This window comes from Cynocephalus volans, chromosome 3 (assembly GCF_027409185.1).
Source record: "Cynocephalus volans isolate mCynVol1 chromosome 3, mCynVol1.pri, whole genome shotgun sequence".
Taxonomy (NCBI): Eukaryota; Metazoa; Chordata; class Mammalia; order Dermoptera; family Cynocephalidae; genus Cynocephalus; species Cynocephalus volans.
The window spans coordinates 119,784,942-119,812,415 of record NC_084462.1 but is presented as its reverse complement, the minus strand read 5'-3'; the positions used below and the strand labels follow the sequence as shown (position 1 = coordinate 119,812,415).

At 35.1% G+C, this 27,474-nt stretch overlaps 1 protein-coding gene and 1 pseudogene across 2 annotated transcripts in view; one reads left to right on the top strand and one right to left on the bottom strand.

Moving 5' to 3' along the window:
- Positions 1 to 27,474, bottom strand: part of PRORP (protein only RNase P catalytic subunit) — a 124,996-nt gene that overhangs the window by 37,511 nt on the left and 60,011 nt on the right. The window lies entirely within an intron of this gene.
- On the top strand, positions 1,103 to 27,033 carry LOC134371747 (large ribosomal subunit protein uL23-like; annotated as a pseudogene).

Here is a 27,474-nt window from a genome sequence, read left to right as displayed (position 1 = left end):
AAAAAGCTACCACTTTACAAAAGTTTTTCTGCAATGTTTCCGGAAACTGACATCTCTACTCTCTAGGCAATAGAGAAGAGATGTATTTTGACACAAGCAAGTATTAGATAGGCATACAGGAATTTGCCAATAAATCAATTGGTGACATTATTAAGTTCTTGGTACCAGCATATCTTAAAAAATGCATGAGGCTGTGTCCAACATGTAGGTATGAATTCCATCCAAATATCACGGTCACTTAGGAAATGGCAGTAAATCCAAATCATGCTTTCTGAGTGGCGACCAAATACTTTTCAAGTCCTCGGTACCTAAATACTGTCACATGTGGGCCAACAACTTTCATAAATGTTAAATGTCCCTTTGCAGAAAAATGGAGGCCCTCTCACCTGTCTTTAGTTTGGTATTAATTTTACAAAATGGGCTTAGAAAATCTGTGAGTAACTTCATAAGCTTTGAAAGAAAACATGAGTACCCCAAAAGAATGATATTCCAATTTTGTATCCCTCTTCCTCTTTTTTAATTGAAAAGGGAGATAGTAAAAGGAACACATCTTGACTGTATGGCACCAAATATTGCTTTCAACATCTCTAAATTATTTTTATAAGACAAAATACTTTGGATGCAAAGAAATATTTTTCTCCTTCAATTAACGTTATACTTGCTGAGTACAAAACCACTTTATTAAATAGCCTAGAGTGTGATGGATTTGGGTTGTACAAGAAGAGTAAGTGGTAGATCCAAACCCAGATACCTTTGCTCCTGAGCTCTTAAACAGTCTATCATACTGTCTCCAAGTTGTTATTCTATTGCTGTTAATAGGCTACCCTGAGCTTGTCCTGGTTTCTAAATGTATTTAGCTGTTCAAAATATTTAATAAAAGCATATTATGTGAGAATATATGGAATACAAAGGTGAAAAACACACTGAGAACCATAAGGAGGAGAGTGACTAGTAGGAAAGAAAAGACTAATATATCAATAACTGAAACATAAGATAAAGAGTGACAAGTGCTACAAGAAAAGTGGAGACAATTATAAAAATCCCAGGGAAGAAGGGACTACTTTTAGCTTGAAATAAGAGTAGATTGGTAGAATTAGGGAAGATGTCTGAGATGCGCCTATGTGACACCTCAGAGTCAGTCCGCTCAGTAGAGGAGGTGAGCAATGGAATGAAGATGATGATACAACAACAACTATTAATTAACCGTTTACGACACGTGCAACATGTCAAATGCATTCTTTTATTCAATTATCACCAAAATCCAATGGATATTTATCCCCCTTTTACAGATGAAGTAATCAGAGATATATAAGGTTACATAAATGATGACTTGTGTATACAGCACATAATACCAATATATGTGCTATGAATAATATGAGAGATGCTCCCTCAAATGGCACCAATATTCACTAATGGTGAAAAGGAAGGATTTTATTTGTCTCTAGGTTGGGGAGTAGAAAGAAAAAAGTGGTGAAGAAGGGACTGGCATAGGGATTTTACATCCTGAAACTAGAAGAGCCGGTTTGTCTTTGTCAGTTCCAAGGTTCTTAACTGGGGGATGATTTGGCCCCATGACATTTGGCAATGCCTAGAGACATTTTTGGTTTTTACAGCTGGGGAATAATAAGGAAGTGCTACCAGCATCTAAGTGGAGAGAGCCAGGGATCCAGCTAACTATCCTATAAAGAACAGCACAATCCCACAACAAAGAATTATTTGGCCTAAAATATCAATAATGCCAAGGTTGAGAACCCTGAGCTATTCTATCTGTTCTCAACACTCCTGGTAAAGGTGGAACCAGAAATGTTATACTTCAGAGAAAGGTCAGAAAGATGAAAGGGACAGAGGATGAGAAGAATTTGGCAGCAAAAGAGAAAAAAACTTTGCATCAGAAGCTTGTAATTAGAATGAGAAACATTTTTTAAAAAGAAGAGAAAAAAGAATAGCCACTCTTCTTTTACAGTTTCTGACACATGGTAAGATGTAAAAACAGCATAAAAAAGGAAAGGCAAATGAAAGTCCTCAGAATAGCTAAAAGTGGAAATGGGAGAATCAAGACTACTTTTCCTAGAGGTGGCTAGATGTCAAGAACATGAAGTTACACAGTTCTACCGAATACCCAGTGACATGCACATGCATAGAAAGATCTCTTTTTGCACTAAGTAAATTCAACAACTTATAGCAAAGAAGTCTTTGCTAGGTTTGTGGAAAAATGAGAATATCTGTGATATAAGTTTTGTAAAATATTTAAAATTTTGTTGTTTTAGGACTAATGTCACAGTTCTGTTATATATATATTTAAAATAAATGAGTTAAAAAAAATGTAGTAATCAACCTCTAGATTAAGTTTACCTAACTTGGCTTTCCAAAGGCAACCAAGGTTCATCTGATTTCCTAAGAAGAATGAATTAAGAAAGGGGCAGAATTTTCTGAATATAAAAAGCAAAGAAAAAAATAGATTTGGCCACTTAAAAATTCAAAATTTCTGTATACCAAAGTTCATAAACAACATTAAAAGGCAAACTGGGAAAATATTTGCAATAAATATTATAAGGGACAATACACTTACTTTATAAAGAATACATACAAACAAAATAAACACTAAACCCAACAGAAAAAAGCACAAACAACATGAACTTACAGAAATAACATGAGTTTACAGAAGAAATAAAAACTCTTAACAAACATATAAAAAGGTTAGCCTCATTATTTATTTTTTAAAATGTAAATGAAAACAAGATACCCCAAATTTATGTAATCCCCATCAAAATTCTAGCTGGCTTCTTTGCAGAAACTGACAATCAGATCCTAAAATTCACATGAAAATTCAAGGGACTCAGAACAGCCAAAACAATCTAGAAAAAACTGGGGGACTCATTCTTTCTGATTTCAAAACTTACTAGGAAAGCTACATTGTGTGGTACTGGCATAAAGATAAGACACATACATCAACGGAATAGAATTAAGAGTCCAGAAATAAACCTTTACATTTATAATCAATTGATTTTTAACAAGGGTACCAAGACAATACAAGGAGAAAGAATAATCTTTTCAACAAATGGTGCCAGGACACCTGGATATTCGTATGCTAAAAAATGAAATTGGACTCATATCTTATAACATATACAAAAATCAACTCAAATATATAAAAACCTAAATGTAAAAGTACATAAATGTTAGGGAAAAAAGGCATAAATCTTTGCCTTGGATTAGGCAATGGTTTCTTACGGTATGAAACTAAAAGCACAAGTAACAAAAGGAAAAAACAGATAAAACGGACATCATCAAAATTAACAACTTTTGTGCTTCAAAGTCCACTTTCAGGAAAATGAAAAGACAAGCACAGAATGGAAAGAAATTTTTGCAAATCATGTATCTGATAAGAGTCTAGTATCCAAAATATATGAAGAACTCTAATAACTCAATAAAAAAGAAAATTAACCCAATTTTAAAATGGGCTAAGGATATGAATGGACATTTCTCTAAAGAATATATACAAATGGCTAATAAGCATATTAAAAGATGCTCAACATCATTAGTCATCAGGGAAATGCAAATCAAAATCACTTGAGATACCACTCCACACTTATTAGGATGACTATAATCAAAAAGACAGATAAGAAACAAGTGTTAGCAAGGATATGGAGAAATTAGAACCCTCACACAACACTATTGGTGGAAATGTAAAATGGTGCGGCCCTTTGGAAAACAGTCTGGCAGTTCCTCAAAAGGTTATATGAAGAGTTACCATATAACCCAACAATTCCACTCCTAGGTATATACCCAAGAGAAACATAACATGTCAACACAAAAACATGCATATAAATGTTCATAACAGTATTATTCATGATAGTCAAAACGCAGTATAATGATGAACGGATAAATAAAATGTGGTATATCCATACAATGAAATATTATTTGGCAATACAAAGAAATGAAGTACTGATACATGCTATAACATGGATGAACCTCGAAAACATTATGCTAAGTGAAAGAAGACAGACACAGAAGGCCACATATTGTATAATTCCATACATGAAATATCCCAAGTAGGCAAATCTATACAGACAGAAAGAAGATTAATGGGTGCCTAGTGGTGGCGGGAGGAGGTTGAGGGAAATAATGAGGCACTGTTAATGGGTTTGCAGTTTCTTTCTGAGGTGAGAAAAATACTATAAAAGTGATTGTGGTGATGGTTGCACATCTCTGTGAGTATACTAAAAACCACTGAATTGTGTACTTGGGGTGAATTTTATGGTACATGAATTCTATCTCAATAAAGCTGTTATCAAAAGATTTATATACAAGATATTCTTCACAGTATTATTTTTAATACTAAAAAACTGAGAACAACCTAAATATTGAACAATAAGAAGGTGGCTATGTAATCATTAAAAATGATGGTTTCCAAAACACATTTGAATTCTAATGGACAGAAGACAGAAACAAAAACAAAACAAAACTATACATGTATATACATGTATATATTTTTTCAATTTTGTGGGAAGAAATTGAATGAGACTAAAAAGAGAGTGAAAATACAACAAAATGTTAAAACTAACTACATTTAGGTGGTAGGATTATGTATATTTTTTATTTTCTTCTTCAAAACTTTCTTATTGTCCAGATTTTCTAAAATAAACACACACTACTTTTATAATAATAGCAATAGCTTTAAAAAATGTCAGTAACATCAAGAATTGGTTTATATCCCCTCATCTAAATAAATTAAGGAATTATACACTATTTCTCAAAGGATGGTAGTCTGAAGACACAAAATTAAGCTGAGATTCTACCTCTGTTAAGTTCTTCTAAGAAAATGCTAAAGCACTAAGAAATACCATAGCACCCTCTTTTGGAAGAAATGTATTGTTTGTTCTTCACAGGGAAACTACCTGAATCACTAAGTTTTTAAGATTATTAAAAGACTGAAAGAGTCTTTAAGATTATTAAATCTGGTTTCATTTTATCAATAAAGAAACTGAGGTTCAAAAAGAAGAGACCACCTAAGATCATAAAAGGAAGTAGCAACAGAGCTGGGGACAGAGCCCCACATCAGATCCTAACCAGAGCTTATTTTTTTCTGATCTTCCAATTCTTTATTCAATAAACATTTTAAGGATTTAAAAAAAAAAAAAAAATGTTCTCCAATCTTCAGTAAGTCTGAAGGCACTCTAGGTACCCAGCCACTTAAAAGTCTTATTTTAGAAAAACACGTCCACTCTTGCCTGTTGCTTGATACAAATCAGAATAAGAAAGAACTTATAAAACCTCTGCATCTGTCTATTAATAATATATCCTTCTTCTAGAAAGAAGCAATAGGAGATGAGAATAAAATCATTCCATTTAATTCTAGAAAACAATGAGAATAGACTCAATATTTGTTTGAGGCTTCTGAGAAAATCTGTGACCATATAATTGATCTAATGTACTGCGGCATATTTTAGAGTGAACTCTCACAATTTCATTATTTAGGTTGGTTTATGAATAGCTATTCATGAAAAGAAACAGTACATAACTCTTTTCCAAAAATAATAGAGCCTGCCATTTTAGCTTTTATTATTATTATTCTACTCTTAGATCTGAGAAATAGCCTTGCTTCACTGATAGTATTCTTTGAAAGAACACCCTGTTTTCCTCTTACTTGAAAGATGATTGACAAAAAGAAACAAATGGACATTCTGACAAGTGATGAATAAGGAATAATATGTGGCTTTTATCATCATTACCTTTAACAGTCATTAAAGTGTACTGAGCAGATGCACTGGGGATATGGTACTTGTTCTTGACCTATAGTTAGTTAGTTGTCTATTGATGAATGTGTAAAGATAAGAATCATTCATTCTTTAGACAAATATTTACTGAGCAGCCATCAACTGCAAGGCATGATTTTAGGTGCTGGGAATATAGCAGTGCATAAAAGAGGCAAGGTCCCTGCTCTCATGGAACGTACATGCTTGGGGAGGTGGGAAATTGCTACTGAACAAAAACAAATAAATGAACAAGGTGGTTGGGAACTGCTGCGAAAATAATAAAACAGGTATCTAAGAAAACACTTAAAAATAATCTTTACAGTGTTACCCACTATAAAATGTTCACTAGATCTACTATGGACTGAAGCCGATACAAAGGGTCGTCAAAAAGTTCATGGAAAGATTCGTATTATCTTTTAATTCTATTTTTCTGTGAACTTTCTGAAGTACCCACATATATCGTTATCCATCATGATGCAATGGGATGTGAGCATGAGGCCTACAGTGACTTGCTTTACTGAAGAAAACTGGGAGAGGGACTGTTTTGCTCTTTTTTTTTTTTTTTCAGAAGCTCAGCAGACATATCTTAGTATTCCATATATCTAAATTTATTTATCCAGTATCCAATTAGGCAACATTTTAGGTATTTCTAGCTAGTCACATGTGTTGATTTTCAAGGTAATTGGTACTTATCAACGGGAGCCTCTTCCTGCAAAATTCTGCCACTATCTATTCCTGCCACTCCTGCTGACTTCCCAGTTTAAGTCTTCTCTATGGACTGTCCCAGACTCATAACTACAAGCTAAAAATTAAAAACAAAAACAAAACCAACCAAGATGTATCTGAAATCAGATCTATTTTATATGACTTTTCCTCATCCATTTTCTGGATGAAATATAATTTAAAGCAGAGAATGAGATGACACATCTTCATGAACCAAAATTAAATAAACATTTTGTTAGTGAAGAAAGAATACAGATGTCTTTTGCAAAATAATTAACGCAGGCTCAATTTACACTTTACAGATAGGAACATTTTTCTAGTAATTCAGCCAGAGATCTTCTAGTCAAATAAAGTAAAAACTTCAATTTATAACACCTAATCAACTTCTTTTTTTCCATTTGTGAGTGTGCATGTGTGTGTGTGTGCATGTGTACGTGTGTTCTATGGGTTTTAAAACAGAACAATTTCACGACTAATCAATTTTTATAATTCTGTGCTGGTTAATATTGTAATACTAGGATATATTTTTTATTTTTATAATAGAAACTTAAAAATCTTATCTCTTTTAGAGGAGAGAGAGTGCTCTAGCAAAAATAAGAGAAGATAAACTGGTGGCATATAAAACTAGAGAAAGGCAGACAAGTAATAACTTGAAATTGCTATAGGAAATGTAATTCAACTGATATAGATGTAAAGAAATCAAGAGACTGATGTTCTATTGCACAATAGAATGGTAAACAGTTAAGTTTTGTATATTACATAGTAGCTAAAGGAGAGGCCTTTGAATGTTTTCACCAGAAAGAAATGATAAATGCATGAGGTGATGGATACATTAACCACTCTGACACCCAATCATTATATAACAAATATATGTTGTATATATAATCAAAACATCAGACTGTACCCCATAAGTATGTACAATTACAATCAATCAATAAAAAGAAATCAAGAGAAATGATTAAAGGGAAAAAAAATCCTAAGAAGTTTCTGATAAGGGAACTAAAACTAAAAATGACTGCAACATGACAGGATGTACTTAGGGTTTACTGTGATGAACACCACTACTTCTTTTGCATTCATTAAGAACTCTGACTGCTAAGTATATTCAGACTATGGACATTTTTTTCTCAGACTATGGAAATTTATGAGGAGGGTCTAGAACCATGCTGTCCAACATGGCAGTCACTAGCTACATATTATTACTGAGCACTCAAAATATGGCTAATTAGAATTGAGATGTACCAGATTTCTATGAAAATTACTATAAAAAAAGAATGCAAAATATTTCATTAGTAATTTTAAAAATATTAATTATATGTTAGAATGATAACATTTTTGATGTGTTGGGTTAAATAAAATTTAAAATTATTTCACCTGGTTCTTTTAACTTTTTAAATGTGGCTATCAGAATACTTAAAATCACATTATATTTCTATTGGTGCTGACCTAGAATGTCACTCTAGAATGTCCCTGTCTACTCTGTGAAAACCACTTTGCACACGCTTACAGCACTGTACCAGTGATATGGCCCTCCACGAGTCAGAAGAGGTGGTCATGCCTTCAACTTGAAGGCATGACTTGACTTGAACTCAGTCAGTTTTGGCAGACATATAAACGTTGATCAAAAGGGAAACAGGTATAGATACAGACATCTGCAATCCACTATGAAATGCATAAAAAACCCCACATGGATTAATGAATGAATAGAGGGACAGACAAATACCTGACAAAGCAAGTATAATAAAATGTTAATGGTAAAATCAAGAGAGGGGTGTATGTGTTCACTATAAAATACCTTAAACTTTGTTGTATCTTTGAAATTTTTCATAATAAAATGCTGAAAAAAAGGGAAACAGGAAGGTTGTAGTAACATGAAATAGTAAAAAAAAAGGACTGAATTGGGGGTTAGAAGGTCTGTTACAGACACCCTTCATTGTTAAAATGCTGTATACTATGTAGTTTCTTTGATGGTGGCAAATAGGACAATGAACTTTTCATGTATTCGTAGCAGTACTGAAGAAGATATTTTTTTTCTGACTACTACAGTTCTTAATTTTTGTGGTCTGATTTCTGCCTTATGTATGACTTTAATAAAGTATGGTTTTATTAAAGCAGAATTATAATGTCTTTTTATTTTACATTCAAGAACTTCCTTTTGAAAGTAAAGAGTTACAGAGTTTAGGAAATAACATTTCAGCATTTATCTCGTGTATTTATATAAAAGTATGCACAGGCCCAAAGAGCTCTGGCATCCTTAGGAAATAGCCTGACGGTGTACATTTGTTTAGCATATTAGGCTGTTACCCTTAAAGAAAAAGACAAAAGAAACACAACCATCTTGGGAAGAGAAAAATAAAAAAGAGAGGCCCTCATGTGATATTAGTAATCGTAATTGTTAGGAAACTTTAGGGGTTAGAATCAAAGCACTCAATGCTATAGGAAGTTCATATGTTAGAATTTCACCATTGCTAAATGACAAACAAATGGTAAATGTATAATTTCTACAGAGAAGAAAACTTCTAACTGCCTTTCTAAGTGAGCATTAGAAACTAATAAATATTTCATACAGATTATGTGTCTTAAGAAGGAAATGGAATGTACCTTGAGAAACAATCCAGTTTAGCCCCATGATCTAAGGAACATAAAATCTTAGCACTCTCACTTTAGAAAGGAGATTAAGGCCCAGAGAAGCTCACTGTCTTACCTAAGGTCACCCAGCCAATAAACAGAGGTGGGTGAATGGGGTGCAGTTGTCCAGCCTTCTGATATACGATAGTGTTCCTGATCGCTAGACTTATGATGAAGAAGAGACCGATTTCTGGTTAGAGGTGAACACTTAGGAATGATCTGTCATCTCGAGTTACAAAGTTTAAACCTGGTGCTGGTTGGTAGGAATATAAAGTTATATAAAATAGCTACGGGCCTAAACAGAGTAGACCTGGCCAATACTTAAAACAGAAGTCCCAACCAGTAAACAGTGAGCTGCTGACAGACTCTGAGGTTTAACGTTAGTGCAACTGTCTTCCTCCTAACTCTAAAGCTTGGCCACCTTCTCACTGGGGAGGGAAGGAAGCAGAATAACAGTGTCCTCTATCCCACTTAGGGAATTAACTAACAGCATTCCCTCACTCCTCTCCCAGCTGATGACCTCAAGGCTTCAGGGACATGAAAAACACTCCTTATTCACCAGAAAGACTGGAAGACCAAAAGGGACATTGTCACATTATGTTTGGACAAAACATGACTTCTGGAGCAAAACATAGACTAAAGGGAATCACCAAACATTCCGCAAGTCCGAAAATACACTTTGAGTCAAATGTGCACTTGACATTTTTTGTGTACATATCACATGCCAAACACTGTGTGGGATATTGAGATTTCTAAAACAAAGAACAGTCTCCTGCTATGAAGGATCTTAGATCATTGCAATCATGTGACTCACACTATGACAGAGATGATAGTAGACTGTTTAGAGAGCACACAGAAGGGGTCAAGTGCCCAGACCAAAGAGGACTTGGTGGACAGGTGAGGGGATGTGGGGCAGGGGTCAGGGAAGACTTCCTGGAGAGAACTTCCAAGCTAAGTCCTGAAGGGTAAGAAGAAATTAGCCAAACTAAAGAAGCTGCACATACAAAGTCACAAAATTACGGTGACAGTACAAATTTGAACTGTTCAGTAGACTGTGACTATTTTCTATCTAAAAACCATGTCAATACCTAATTCAAACAAACAAAAACCATTGATAACTTTCCTTTCACTTCTGAGGCTGCTCTTCTCTGTTAATAGAGTATATGCATGGTAAGTTGACAAGGTCCCCAGAGAGAGAAAATAATGAAGTGTCATTAAGCTCAGGCACTGGCCTCAGAAAACCTGCGTCTGAATCCTAATTCTGAAAGTTACTAGCTGTGAATTTATCGTGGGTGAATTTCTTGACTTCTCTCTCTGTAAAATGAAAATATTACCTTATAAGACTGTTGTGAGGATTAAATGAGATAATGCATATAAAGTATTCAGAACAGTTCCTGGCATATGTGAAATTCTTCATAAAAGTTAAGACTAAGAAAAACTATAGACGCTGGGACCATTATGAATATAAATTAACTGGAAATACCATCAAAACTTAATATTTCTGAACAACTGAATAGGAAGATTAAACCACAGGAAAATGTAAGAAATCTAAGAAATGTTACTTGCAGTTCCTATACACAGAACTATTGGTATAATTAACATGTTGATCATACTCTGTCTTCTATCGTAGACATTTCTTTTTTTTTATTATTTCCCCTAAGAGATTATAAAACTCTTGAAGATAGAGGGTTCTTTCACTTTTGTACTTCTGATACACCCAGCATGGGGCCTTAAAATTAGGAGGCCCTCAAAAAATATTCGATGAATAAAATGACTAGGATGTTCAGATACTAATTCGGGTCAGGGCAGACAGGCCAAATAAATTTGGTATATTCGTAGCATAGCAACGTCTCTCAAAAATATATTAAAATCATGAAGTGATTAGAATGTGATTTATTAAAGAAACTGAGCAGTATTCTTCTTAAGAGGTAACTCTGTAACTAGGGAGGCAGGAGTCTTGACAAACACCTTCAGATTCAGCACATAAAACTAAACGTTAGGTCTTGTGGTCTCACTGACCCATTTCTTTCTCAAGCAGAAAAAAATTTTTTTCTCATTTCTTTCACACATCTTCTCCCAACATTACTTTCCAGTAACATGACCATGTGACATGAGTATCACCTTTAACAAAGATTTAAAGTGGAAGAAAAAAACTTTAAAAAGAGAAAGGTAAGTAAGCAAAGTATTACCTAAAAATATAAGCTGTTCCTCTGCAGGAAGTTTTTTGTGGTTGCCTGATTAAAGGAGATAAGAGATACCATTTGTGAATTACAAAGCTTAAGATAACTACATGAGATGTACACATTTAGTAGTTCAGAATTCAATGAACCAATTCAATATGTAACCATGGAATGTTCTTGCTTTATTTTCAAAGCAGAATTTTCTGTTGTTGTTATTGCCTCAATGTAATAACAAAATGATCAGTCTATCAAAAGAATATCCTCAGACATAAATCTGGATGTTATTAATGGCAAGATCAAGCCAAATTGAGTAAGGCTGAAATCTACATTAATATACAATTCCTTTGCCCTTGTAGCCTAATCCTAAGAATGTACAAAGAATAGTTTGTGACGAGGTAGATTATGCCATTTTTACTGTTTAAAAAGTGTTCTTGTTTGAAAGCCCCCCAACACCTGTGGTGAAAATTGAAGGTTAAAAATTGTCCTGTACTTAGAAAAATTTTAAGTTCTGCCTGCCTTAGCTGTTTCCCGCCTATGCTGTCTCTGACTGATAACACTAAGAGCTGTATCTGGATGTATCTAGATAACATAAGGAGGAAACCGCCCTGTGAAAGTTTTTGCTGTCCCTAAGTGATTAATTGGCTTCTTTCAGCTTCTGTTATCAACTTGCGCTAGGCCTCCCCAAACTCCCTCCTCACGCCTCATGCCAGGAGGGTATGTATGTGTATGTGTAACTATATGATAACTGTAAGTGTGTGACTATATGATTTTTTGTCTTTGTGACTATGTGCCTTTAAAAGACCCCTTAAACTTAAACTTAGGGCTGCTTCCTTCCAAGACTTTTTTTGGAGGAACAGTCGCCAGCCGGCCAATAAAAACCCAATTCTCAATTGGGTGTTCTGGTTCCTTTTCCGTGTGGCAGCCTCACAACAAGTTTACTATCTAAAATTACTGTTTATTTATTCTAAAAGAATTCCAGAAAGCACACAAAAATTAACTTTGAATAGCTGTTACAGCTTCTTATGTAACAAGTGAATAGTAATCGATGACTTAGAAAGTTCAGAAGATAATTATGATTTAAGGCAATATTTCCCTGAGTGTATTTTAGATGCTCGGTGAAAAAAAGTTCTATAGTCAAATGATATACCCTGTCCTTGAAGATATCTGCACAGGTATTTTCCTTCCCTTCATATCTCCTGTTTGAGGCTAATTGCTCCACTTGTGCTCTGGACCCTTTCACTTTCCACCTTCTCAGATACTCTACCTATTATTCAATCCTTTTCTCTTACATAGTCAGCTTCAACCCCTCCTCCGGATCTTCTCCATTTGCTTTCAGACCCCCCATTTGACCACACAACTCATCCCCCTCTAGATACTGACCCATTTCTATCCTCCTAGCTTCACCATCCCAATTTCCTTTACTCCTCAACTCACTCCAATCTGGCTGCTGGTCCCTTCCCTTCACCTCCATAGCTCACTCTTTGGTCACCAATGATCTTCACATCACAAAATCCAATGACATTTCCTAACTTTATTCTCCATGGTATTTCCGCAATATTTGACAATACAACCTCTGCTTCTCTTTTGAAACACTCTCTTCCTCTGGCTGCCATAACAACATACTCTTCTAATTTACCTCCAACCTCTGTAGCTACTCCTTTGTTTACTTTGCAAGCTTATCCTCTTCTAGACAAAGAGTTAAGTACTGGAGTTCCTTAAAGCTCAGTTCTAGAATTTCTCCTTTCTCATTCCATACAGTTTCAATTACCACCCATAGGCATTTGAATTAAGTCAAAATTTTCTATCTTCTGCCCAAACCCCTCTTCTGAATTCCAGGCCTATGTGACCAGTATCTATTAAGTATTTGTTTCTGCACACCCCAAAAGCATCTGACTCAACACATCTAAAGCCAGACATAATTTTCCCTATAGAGATTTCCAACCTCTCCTAGTAAATGATATCATCATCCATCCAGTTAAAACCAGTATGTTGGTGTCATCCTTAACCACTTTCTCTCATTCACATCTCCCCCATCTGGTCCATTACCAAATTTTCTGCACATTTAAAGATTCACCCACATGCCATCTAGTAAGTCTCTCCCTCTCTAAATCTAATTGTCTTTCTGTGCTACATTCTGGGTTAATTTCTTAGTACCAATTTCCAGTTCATAAATTCTCTCTTTCATTATGGCCAGTCTTAAGTTTATCGTGTCTATTGAATTCATATTATTTCAATGACTTTTTCATTCAAGATTTCTAAGTGATTCTTTTAAACATTGATTTGTTCCTGTTTCACTTCTGCCTCTTTCACATTTTCCTGCTTGTCTTAAATGGAATTTATTCATTTGTATTTGAGCATAGTAAGCATACTTACTTTAAAATATCTGAAATTTTCATAGAATTCATTTCTTCTGTAGATTTATGTTTTAACTGTTGATTTTGTTTATCATCTTTCTTAGCATTAATTTTTTTACATTTTGGAATTTTGATTTGCAGACTCACTTTCATTTCCAGTGAGAATTTTTGTTTGTTCTTTCTCTCTTTCACATACTCTCTCTTTTAGTCTCTCTCTTCTTAAGTTTCTCTATGCATTACCTTCTCTCTGACTAAAAGTTTTGGGATTACTTGCCTCCTTAGTTATGAGTCCTGTGTTGATATTGGGACTATCCAGATCTAGTCACTGGCAAATATTTAGGCTATTTCTTTTGTCTTCATTCCTGGGGCTTGCAGCTAGTTACAAGCCATACTCAAATGGTAGTTAAAAGTTTTTTCTTTTTTTTTTCTTTTTATTTGCTGGCTGGCTGGTAAGGGGATCTGAACCCTTGACCTTGGTGGTATGAGCACCATGCCCCTATCAAGTGAACTAACCAGCCAGCCCTAAAGTTTTTTTCTTATCCCAGCCCTATTACCCCAAAGGAGTAGAATTCCCTGCTTCCACGCCTTCTAAGACTAAGAGCTAAGCAGGCCTGTAGTTTCAGCCTTACTCAAGATTTTTCAATGTTTTGCTTTTGCGCTTGGCAATAACTGTTCAGTTTTTTTGTTGTTGTTGTTTTTCCTAGATTTCATCAATCACTGCTATCTATGTGTTTGATGCAGAGGTGGTACATCAAAGTGTGAACTTGTGGAACCATCTTGACTGGAAATCATTAATTGACTTTCTACACTACAGCCAGAATTATACTTTCAAAATGCAAATCTGATTATGCCAATTCCCTGCTTTCTATCTCTCTTAAGATAATGACACAAGTCTTCACAGTCTGTAATATCTGGCTCCTTTCAGTGTCAATGATCTCCTTAGCACTCTCAGTCAGTTAATCTTGCCACCTTCTTCCCCACCACAGGGCCTTTGCACATTCTATTTTCTCTACATAAAATACTCTTTCCCTCTTTCTTTGTTATTCTTCTTTAGTGTACTCCCACTCATCTCTCTGATCTCAACTCAGTTGCCATTTCTAAAGGAAACCTTCTGATCTCATAGTCTAAGTCAAGTTTTTTCTTAAATGCTTTCACAGCACCATGTACCTTTTAGTTTTTTGTACCACTAATCATAATTGCAATTTTACATGTATTTCTGTAATTATTACATTAATGTCAGGCCATAAGCTCCATGGAGGCAATGATCATATCTGTCTTTATCACTGTATCCCTGATCTAGCTGTGAGAGACTGAAAGAAAATTCAAACTCTTCAACATGGTATTTAAAGTACTTCAAACCACCCACAGCCATATCAACCCTTTGAACCTCCTCTTTCACTACTACTAAACAAGCTATGCTCTGGCTACTACTGGTCTACTCACTATTCTTCAAGTACACCTTTATTTTTCTGCCCCCAAATACTCATGGAGCAAAACACTCATTGCCTCTGCTTAGGACTCCCTCCTTCCCTACTAACTCTGCCTGATGAATTTCATCTCAAATGCCACCTCCTTCATAAAGGCTTTCCTAATCGCTTTACTTGCACCTCACTTATACTGGTATTTTCCCTCTCTTATTTGTGTATGTGTCTTATCATCTTTTCTAGGTTGTAAGTTTCTTGAGGGCAAACACCATATGGTCATTTCCAGAATCATATAATGGTTGCTTAATATTTGTTAAACTGAATTTGGGCACAGATAATTAAATTTACTTGTGTTGGTTTGTAGAAGATAACAACTTTACTAGAAAATGACTGTGCTGTATTTAAACCCCATTAAACAAAGCATTCATAGTGGTTTTGAGTTACATAAAACAAATATTTAGTTGCTGTGTTTATGCTACATTGAAATAAAAATAAGAATACATGGAGCAGGAAAAAGGACGTATTTTATGGTTTCTAAAGTGGCACAAAGTTATAAATAAAGTTCTATCAGTGTTTTATTTATCCCTTCTGCTATTAAATCTTAGAATATCCTAATTCCCAAATGGAGTAGCAAGATTCAGAATTTAAACTTACAGGTGTTCTTTGCAGGGAGTGGTAGTGGGGCAATAAAGAAAGGATAGAGTTGCTCTCTACTGGACCTAGAAAACATACAGGCTGGTGGCAACAATGGCACTTTCATTTTGAAATCATGCCACATCCCAGGGAAAATCTGGAAAGGGGTTTCCTTGAGATGGCAAGTCTAAGTACCTTGGTTGGTAGGTTAAAGGAGAAAGGAAAGACACAAAGATAAGTAATCCCAGGTCACAAGGCTCACAGAGCACAGAATAGAAAATCCAATGGAAATGCAGAAAGAAAAAAACCAATAGAAAAGTAGCAGAACAAAGAAACAATGGAAAAGATTCCTACCTATACCTTCTACATCAACACACCAAAACAGCCATGTCTTTTTATGTGAAATACATTAAAAGCAGCCTCTGTCTACAACATACTTATAATCTTATTAAAAAGAGAAGTCTTACACACTTGAAACAATTGTTAAAGAATCCCAAGTACTCTCCAAATGCTAAAGTGATCACTGCAATTACATAAAATAATTGGGCAAAAGTGCCAATTTCACTAGTTCAGCTAAACTAGTGGAAAACACAGATACAGCTAAACAAAATCAATGCAAACTAACCAAAAGTTTTGAGTGTATCAAGTATGGAAAAAGTTTTTAAGTTCTAAAGCACTTCAAACCACAGAAAAGGCAAGTTCTTTTTGCATTTCCACTGCTTCTAAAAATAAATCTTTATTATTTTCCAGATTATATATAAAAAATAAAAAGCTTGGGCCGAGCCCGTGGCGCACTTGGGAGAGTGCAGCGCTGGGAGCGCGGCGACGCTCCCGCCACGGGTTCGGATCCTATATAGGAATGTCCGGTGCGCTCACTGGCTGAGTGCCGGTCACGAAAAAGACAAAAAAAAATAAAATAAAAAGCTCGTTATTTTTTAAAAACCTCTAACACTACACTATACATAATACTGAAAGCCAACATTCTACATAACCTCCCTTTTGGAGGTAACCACTGCTATCAGTTAGGTAACAACCACTTTTTGATTACTTGAGACACAATAACAGGAGAGCTGCTCTGAACAAGTTTATACTGATTATTTCAATTTCTCCTTTTGTCTGTACCCTTCCTAATCCACTGCTAAGAAAACAGAAAAAGAAAATCCAAAATACATGTTGATTGTTCAAAACAGACAATGCACAAACAAGATTAACCCCTGGGGAAAAAAATCATAAGGTAACTGGGCAAAATTGTGACGCTAACTGGCAGAAACAAATACTATTTGATTTTGAAAATGGAGTGAAAGTGGAAAAGTACTAACATTTCCTTTAATTGCCCTCAATAATCAAAAAGGGGAATAGCATTTTTTCCCCTCAAAGAAAACTAATAGAGCCTACCTAATTATCTATATTTTTTATCTTTCAAAAAAGAATGTTGTACAAGATGAGGCATTTTAAAGGGCCAGAAAGTAAGGAAGTGCTAAAAAAAATCACCTACAATAATAGGGGTTTATCAAAAAGGAACAGAAGCCAACAAAAAGCTTGCAATGGCCAAAGCTGGAACAATTTGGGCAACAAAATAAAGTAGTATAGTACTAGATTATAACCCACAGTATTAAAAATAAATATCCACGAGTCCAGAACGCTATAAATAAGCGACTAAATAAGAAAGTAAATGGGAGGGCTGGCCCATGGCTCACTTGAGAGAGTGTAGTGCTGATAACACCAAGTCAAGGGCTAAGATCTCCTTACCGGTCATCTTTAAAAAAAAAAAAAAAAAAGTAAAAGATGGGAGAACAGACAAATTCTCTGCAGAAGAATTCCAAATAATTTATGTAAATACTCTGCCCTTAAGGATGTGGAACATAATTTCTCCAGCTCCCTAAGTGTGGGCTATGCATAACTGACTTCCTTCTACAGTACAGAAAGGGAGAAAAAAAGAGTTTACGGGGGAGAAACATGATAAACATTTCCTCAGTCAGGTGATTAAGTTTAACATCACAGTGATAAGTCATGAAAGGGAGAAAAAAAGAGTTTACGGGGGAGAAACATGATAAACATTTCCTCAGTCAGGTGATTAAGTTTAACATCACAGTGATAAGTCATATTGATAGATGTATTTTTTGTTTCTGTAGTGTACAGCATTGAATATCAATATGTGTACAATATGTGATGCTCAAATAAGGATAATTAGTATATTCAACACTATATAATATAATCAATTTTTGTGGCCCTTTACTGATTCTTTCTTTACCCCCCCTCCTCACCTCTGTTAACCTCAGTTCTGTTCTCTCCTTTGAAAGTACAACGTATTATTATGATTATTGTATCTTTCTTTTTTATTTATTTTTTTAGCTCCCACTTGTGAGTGAGGACATGTGGTATTTCTCTATGTGTGCCTGGCTTATTTCACTTACTATAATTTTCTCTTAGTTCATCCATGTTGCTGCAAATGGCAGACAGTATGTACTTTTGATATGATGTGATACAAATGGCACTTTACCTCTGCGGTCCTCCTCCCCCAAACCCACAACCACAGTCCAATAATGAGAAAAACATCGCACAAATCCCAACTGAGGGATACTCTACAAAATACCTAACCAGTACTCCTCAAAATTTTCAAAATCATCAACACGAAGAAAAGTCTGAGAAACTGTCACAGCAACAAGGAGACTAAAAGGACATAATGACTAAACATAAAGTGGTATCCTGAATGGGATGCTGGAAAAGAAAAAGAACAGTAGGTAAAAACTAAGGAAATCTGAATAAAGTATGGACTGTAGTTAATAATTATGTATCAATATTGGTTAACTAATTGTGACTAATATACCATACATAATATGTTAATGATAGAAAAAAACTGGGTGGGGGTTTATAAGAACTCTACTATCTTTGCAACTTCTCTGTAAATCTAAACCTCTTCTAAAATAAAAAGAATATTGTTTAAATGAGATATAACGCTACACTTCTGAATTGAACAAATACATTTTGAGCAACAAGATAAAGCCAACCTTTTTTTTTCTTTTCTACAACTTATTCTTTTGTGTGTGTTATCAAAAAATTTTATTTATTTAATTATTTTAACTTCTCAATATACATTGTAGTTGATTTTTGTGACCCTTTACCCATTCCTCTTCCCCCCTTTTTCTCTCCCCCCCCATCATATCTGTTCACTTGTCTTAACAAGTTCAAGGAATTGTTGTGATTGTTGTGTCTTCTTCCCCCCACCTTTATTTGTTTGTATATTTATTTATTTTTAGCTCCCACAAATAAGTGAGAACATGTGGTATTTCTCTTTCTGTGCCTGACTTGTTTCACTTAATATAATTTTCTCTTAAGTCCATCCATGTTGTTACAAATGGTGGTATGTCATTCTTTTTTACAGCAGAGTAGTATTCCATTGTGTAGATATACCACAGTTTCCTTATCCACTCATCTGATGATGGACATTGGGCTGGTTCCAACTCTTGGCTATTGTATATAGTGCTGCACTGAACACTGGAACACAGGTATCCCTTTGACATGATGATTTCCATTCCTCTGGGTATATTCCCAGCAGTGGAATAGCTAGGTCATATGCTAGATCTACCTGTAATTGTTTTAGGAACCTCCATACCATTTTCCATAGAGGCTGCACCATTTTGCAGTCCCACCAGCAATGTATGAGAGTTCCTTTTTCTCCGCAACTTCTCCAGCACTTATCATTCTCAGTCTTTTGAATATTAGCCATCCTGACTGGAGTGAGATGGTATCTCAGGGTAGTCTTGATTTGCATTTCCTGGATGCTGAGTGATGTTGAGCATTTTTTCATGTGTCTGTTGGCCATTCGTTTATCTTCCTTTGAGAAATGTCTATTCAGCTCCTTTGCCCATTTTTTTAATTGGGTTATTTGGATTTTTGCTGTAAAGTTGTTTGAGTTCCTTGTATATTCTGGATATTAATCCTTTGTCAGATGTATATTTTGCAAATATTTTCTTTCACTCTGTTAGTTGTCTTTTCACTCTGTCGATTGTTTCTTTTGCTGTGCAGAAGCTTTTTAGTTTGATATAATCCCATTCATTGGTTTTTCCTTTGGTTGCCTGTGCTTTTGGGGTCATATTCATGAAGTCTGTACCCAATCCTACTTCCTGGAGTATTTCCCCTATGTTTTATTTAAGGAGTTTTATTGTTTCAGGATGTATATTTAATTCTTTAATCCATTTTGAGTTGATTTTGGTACATGGTGAGAGGTATGGGTCTAGTTTCATTCTCCTATATATGAATATCCAGTTTTCCCAGCACCATCTGTTGAAGATGCAGTCTCTTCCCCAGTGTCTAAAACTTATTCTTATCTTCTATTCCCTAACAAGCTCAAATTTCCCAGTATGCTGATTTCTTCATTATGAGAACATATTTTTAAAAAGAATTATTTTATCTAGTAGTTTGAGATACAAGGTGGATCTAAGATCAGTATGGCAGCATAGTAGAGTCAAGCTAAGAGGCTGTGGAATGGGCTGCCTGATTTGAATATTGACCCTACCGCTTACTAGCAATGTAACAAGCTCATTAATTTTTTTCAGCATTAGTTTTCTCATCACAAAATGAAAATAATAATAGTAGTTACCTTATGGAGTTGTGCAGATTACATGAGATAATGCAGGTAAAATATTTAGCACATAATAAGAATTCAAAGCATGTTAGCTCCCCCTGCTGTGGTAATGAACTTTCTGGTTCTTATCTCCATGGTCAATATTAAGATCACGAACAGAACTAGTGGATAAAAACACTACAGTGTGTGTGTGTGCATGTATACAGGTGTGGCGGAGGACCTGGCTAATGCCTACAGCCTGGCATCCTTACAGAAAGTGACTCATTGAAGCCAGGACTTAATTAGAAATAAAAGAGTAAGTGGCCAAATGTTCTCCCTCTGATCACATGTCAGAGTGATAACCAGGCAATGGACATTGAAATGGAACAGCTAAAACAAAATACTGGAAAGTAATTAAGAATTTGGTATACTTATATGTTTTTACAACCATGGAACTGCTGTGGCTTTGGTATTTTCATTTCCACCTTCCTATTTGGGTAAAAGATTGATGCTGTTAAAACACTGTATGTACGTACCAGATAGCCACAAAAAATAAAAACAAAACAACCAAACAAGACTATGTGTATATTTTGCAGGGTTATTTTGGTTCATTTGAAGAGGAACTGCTGTTTCCATTTATCCTCCAAGCTTAAACTCAGTAACATTAGCTGTCATCTCTTTCCCAAAGAGATGAGGAAAGTTTCAAGAGATTTTCTGGCCATCCATAACATAACATGTGCAGATCTTTCTCTGGAGAGACAGAATGATAATTGGAAAGTTTCCATTTAGATTAATTCTATAGGTTTATATATATAAGAAATTTCTAGGTTATTTACCGTTCAGACAAGACTGAGGAGGAAAATGTTCTATTGATTAAATTAAATGGTGCCAAGAAGAGTTTGTAAGTTTCTCTTTTCACATTAAAGAAATAAGTACTGTTGGGGTGGCCTGTGGCTCACTTGGGAGAGTGCGGTGCTGATAACACCAAGGCCACAGATTCGGATCCCCTACATAGGGATGGCTGGTAATCTCACTTGGGAGAGTGTGGTGCTGACAACACCAAGTCAAGGGTTAAGATCCCCTTACCAGTCATCTTAAAAAATAAATAAACAAACAAACTAACTAATTAATTAATTAATTTTTAAAAAGAGAGATAGTACTGTCTCAGTCCATTTGTGCTGTTATAACAAAATACCCGGGACTGGGTAATTATAAAGAACAGAAATTTAGGGCCGGCCCGTGGCTCACTCGGGAGAGTGTGGTGCTGAGAACACCAAGGCCCCGGGTTCGGATCCCATATACGGATGGCCGGTTCGCTCACTGGCTGAGCGTGGTGCTCACAACACCAAGTCAAGGGTTAAGATCCCCTTACCGGTCATCTTTTAAAAAAAAAAAAAAGAACAGAAATTTATTTCCTTACAGTTCTGGAGGCTGGGAAGTCCAAGATAAAGGCATCAGCAGGTTTGGTTGTTGAGTGAGGGCCTCATCTCTGCTTCCAGTACGGCCTCTTAAAAGCTGTGTCCTCACATGACAGAAGAGCAAAAGGGCTGAACTCATTCAAGCCCTTTCTTTATAAGAGTGCTAATCCCATCCATTAGGGCTGTAATTACCTTCTAAAGGCTCCATGTCTTGATACTGTTACATTGGGGATTAAATTTCAACATGAATTTCGAAGGGGACACAAACATTCAAACCATATGAAGTATTCACTATAACTAATTTAATAAGCATCAAAGGCAATTTTGATACTGCAACTCATACAAGTATCTCTTCAAAGTGCTTACAATGTAGCAGGAATATTAGGGATATATGCATTTATACTAGACTTTTTAAAAAGTGCAATGAAATTATAAATGTTTAAAACAAGGTCGAGCACTGTTGTGAATTACTATGGTTCTGAAGTCAATCAGCTTACCCATTTTCCAAAAGGGTCAAAGGGCAGGAGTCCTATTATCACCTTCTGACCAATATCATAGTATTACTGATATTGAGTTATTGAGGCCTGTTCACTACCTTTGAAGGTCTCTCTCAAGCTTATACACCATTATTCTGACTCTTTTACTGCTGATGCTTACACAATCCATTCACTTGGTTGTAATAAGAATGTTATAAATAGCATTTAGAGTGCCCACATGGCCCTGTACCATGAGGGCCCACAGGAGAAATCTCTTTGGTTTCAATATCAGGAATAATGGTACTTTCTCTGAACAATTTGTTTGTATTTAATCTTATGTATTATGTGAATCCTACAAATTACTGAGGGAAATAGCTCCCTTGAAAGATATACCAGAAAAGGGCATGTCTTCAAATTTCCCCACTCTCCAAAGTTCTGATCTCTCCCTTCTCTCTTTCTGCTCCCAGCTCCTTTGAGAATCTCTTTTGGTAATGAGAGATACTTATAACGGGAGTGTGGGGTGCTTATGATGTATAGGCAGACAAAAATATGAGTTCCTAATTGATCATATTTCCATCTTCAAGTTTATTGACAGAATTTACAGCCAAATTAATAGAGCACTTCCAGGTATGTATTTTGTGCACAAATCTCAAACCTTTTATTTTCCTAAGCTTATTTTCCCTCTGCACCTTTTTCTTTTAACTTTATTTAAACATTTAAATATTATTTAAGTTTATTTTCTTTTCTGCATTGTGCACATTATTATAACCATCTTATATATTTGAAAGAACAAAATGGGGCAGAAATAATCTATAAATAAGGTACTCTAAGAAACCTACTACTATATATAAAAAAAAAAAAAATGTCTGAATTACTGCAAAAAAACCCTAAGATGTGAACTGATGTTAATCAATTGATTTTAATTGTATTTGACTGGGAGAAAAATCAGCCTTCACACACACAATATTGAAACAGTGAAAAGTATGAAACAGAAACTATTTTAAAAGGGAAAAAAAATGCTGTTTTAAAATAAATGTTACCATAAAACCAATGATTAATAAAGTGTTACCACTGTAATAATTAGGTAAGAATAATTTATATAACTTCAAAAATGTTTTAAGTAAATTTACTACTCACTCTAGAATTGCTGCTTACCTTACTGACTTAATAAATATTTTAAAATTTTTCTGGTTATAATGGGTATTATATTTTCATAGGTGGCCTGACCTAGCACATTCCCAAGGAAGGTGTTTTAAAATGCTGCCATATAAAAGAAGGAAAAAAAAACCCCAAAAAACGCTGCCATAGAAGCAAGATACACATAATAATGATTCACAAAGTCTCACCACACCCCAAATATTTATCACATAAACATTATCAATGACACATTAAGACAGGGAATCAACTTGCCATTAAGATTTTGCGAGAGATAACAGATATGAGAGCTTGGCAATGCTTGTTTTTAACAATGCTGTTCTAAGATACCTGATCACTTGACTGACTAATGCAATCAGGGAAATTTTGTTTCAAACACTATGCAAGGTGTAACTTTCTGGGACATTTGAAAAGAAAGGAATAAGAAGCCAAATTCATTATAGAAACTTTGCCTGGCTCCATCTTTCTACTTATGCCCATTATCACTTCACTAAAAACCCCCTCTCTGACACTTCATTAGCAGTTGGTACATGTACATGGTACAAGAATAATTCTGAGTGGTGCAGACTATTCTAGAAGTCACACGACAAAACAGAACTCTTACACGTGTCAAGCAGGAGTGGGTGGAGTGGCACAGGATGGAAGAAAGTAGCCAGGCTGGCATTGTTTGACCTAGGGCAATGTGATTTGGTTGAGTTACTATATCATGAAAGAGGAATAGTATAAAAAAAACCAAAAAACACTTTTCGTGTTCTTCACTGAATTCTGGATTGGCATCCACTAATGTCAATTTATTTTCCCAAGTCACTTATATCATCCTTGACTAGACAGATGTAACTATTTTATATAAGGAGTCAAGATTACTTTTTTCTCCATGTAACAAGTTTATAGATTATAGAGAACCCATCAGCCCTTCGTAAACCCTAATGAAACAATTTAAATGTTGCTACCGGAGTAGCTGTATTAAGAGTCATAGTCCAAGTTTACAATTTCCGTTGATTTCCACTCTAAGAATCATTAAAAGACCTATTTGATTTCTAAAATTTCTTGTTTTTATAAAGCAGTATGAGTGCACTTCTGAGAAACCATTTTTATATAATAGTGGTTCTCAAAATGTTTTCTCTAGACCTGCAGCATCAGCATTACCTGGAACTTTATAGAAATGCAAATTCTCAGCTCCACTCTAGACCTTCTAAATTAGGAACTCTGGGTGTGGGACCAGCAACCATGGTTTCACAAACCCTCCAGGTGATTCTGATGCATACTCAAGTTGGAAATCAATATTCTACAGTATAGCAGAAACTCTAGTGTTTAAGTTTATACCATTAAAGATTTATTTTGAAGTTTCTTATCTTTAAAATTAGTGGGTTTTTTAAAAGAATTGTAATAACTAGTTATAAAAATACACAATTGTATAAAGTAAAATGTGCAGTACCTTCTTTCCTGAAGGCAATCACTAGTCACTACAGAATTTGTATTTCCAGACTTTTTCCCCTAGGTATATAAAAATGCTCGCATGCACAGTAATTTTTTTTGGTATTTAAAACAAAATGGGATCATCCTGTACACTTTGTTTTCAAATTGTCTTTTTCATGTATCATGCACGTTTCCATGTTGGTAATGTAAATTCACCTCCAGTATTCCATTGGCTTCTGTATAATTTCCAATTTTTTGCTATTACAAAAGAAAAATTTTTGTATATGTATGTACTTGTGCAAATATTTCTGCAGAAATAGACTTCTAGAAGTTGAAATGATAAGTCACTGCATATTTTGAATAGATATAGTTCCTAACTGTATCTATTCAAAAGCTAACCTAACTTATATTACTACATACAGTATGAGAATGCCTGGTTAATATTTTCTATTATCTAAAATAAGAATGACATATTTTATATAAAAAACAAACACTACGTATAGCAATACCTTATTTATCTGGACACTATTCAGATATAAGATTCACATAAATGAATTTCTGGATAAGCAATAAAACTTTTAAAATCATATGGGGGGGAACTTTCTAAAAAGTACTATAGTTTTCCTGCCTTCTTAAACATAACGTAGTTACAGCTCAGAATTTTCTTTACAATTATAAATTTTCCAAAAAATATTACAATTTGCCTACCTTCTAAAATATAATAAACAGCTTAAGATTTTTTTATGACTTTGGACATTAAATATTGTATTCTACTTTCTTTAATACGACCATTGAGGCTACTAAGTTGTTTGCCAGAAGGCTAAGCTGGATAAGGAAAGCTGTACGTTTTGGCATATTATGGCAGCTCTTCTCTTCAACCTGGGCCACAGTCTCTTCTCCCTATTGGAAGCCTACCTGCCTTTAGCAGTAAGCCTGTCCCTCCATTTTCACCCCGTCCCTCCACTTTCATCCCATGTACACCCACTGTTCTAATGTGCTGCTCATCAGATTACTGTATCTTTTTTTTTTTTTTTAAAGATGACCGGTAAGGGGATCTTAACCCTTGACTTGGTGTCGTCAGCACCATGCTCACCCAGTGAGCCAACCGGCCATCCCTATATGGGATCCAAACCCGGGGCCTTGGTGTTATCATCACCGTACTCTCTCGAGTGAGCCATGGGCCAGCCCCTGCTCATCAGATTACTGTAGACTGGAGAACTGAAAAGGTAGAAAGGTTTAAAGCCTGAGAAAGGCCTGAGAAAGTCTCCTGTAAATGATATACTTAGGCCTTGAAGTTAAACAGATCTGTTCTACAACCATACAGCTTGTGATCTTGAACAAGCTAAGACTGTTTCCTCATATATAAAATGGAGATAATGTTCACCTCATAGGATTCCTGAATATTAAATGAGAAAATGAACGTAAAGAGCCTGATACATAGGACATACTCAACAGCTGGTTACTACTACAATTATTATTTTGATTATTATCATTAACACTATTTTTACCATCATGGGTTTTGTGGCAATGGTTTTTACTCTTCATAGGCCTTTTTTGCTTTTGATTCCTGGCTATGCTTCATATGGTTCAGGTTGTATGAAGTCTGCTTTCCATAAATATGTGGGGTCTTCAAAAATTTGTGGAAGAATTCATGTTATCTTTTAATTCCATTTTTCCACAAACTTTTTGAAGTACATCACATAGTGTATTTTATTTTCACTTACTTTCTTTATGGTTGTAATATTATGAAACACATTTAAATTTCTCAATTAACTTTTTGTTGTTCAAATAAAAACTATTCTTTTAAATTATAATTCATCGGCTTGGACACCCCTTTCACAAGACAGCGCCAAAGGCGAAGAAGGAAGCTCCTGCCCCTGCCAAAGCTGATGCCAAAGCAAAGGCTTTGAAGGCCAAGAAGGCAGTGCTGAAAGGTGTCCAAAGGCACAAAAAAAGAAGATCCACACATCACCCACCTTCCAGCGGCCCAAGACACTGCAGCTCTGGAGGCAACCCAAATATCCTCAGAAGAGCACCCCCAGGAGAAACAAGCTTGACCACTATGCCATCATCAAGCTCCCCCGACCACTGAGTCTGCCATGAAGAAGATAGAAGACAACAACACACTTGTGTTCACTGTGGATGTCAAGGCCAATAAGCACCAGATGAAACAGGCTGTGAAGAAGCTCTATGCCACTGATGTGGCCAGGGTCAAAAACCTGATCAGGCCTGATGGAGAGAAGGCATATGTTTGACTGGCTCCTGATTATGATGCTTTGGATGTTGAAAACAAAATTGGGATCATCTAAACTTGAATCTAGATGGTTAATTCCAAATACACAATTTTTTTCACCATTAAAAAAATAAATTATAATTCATCTAAAAATAGGTTTAAAAGACAAACAGATGAACAGCTAACAACAGCAAAAGTTTTATTAAGCAAAAATGTACTAAATCTATTTTTAAAAGCCATAAATACTAGATGTTTGAATAACTGAAAAGTTTTTATACTTTTATCTATTTCAAAATTTTCTATAATAAGCATTTTTACATTGATAATCAGGAAAAGAAAACCCACTGAAAATAAATGTAAAACACCATAAAAGGGCTAAACCTTTAATGGATATTTACTTTGTGAGAGAAAGTTACTTAGTCTGGGTATAAACCGAGGGAATAAACATGATTTCATTTTTCCAGCAATCAATGATATATATCCTACATTTTAAAAGCTTATATTCATGCTGATACAA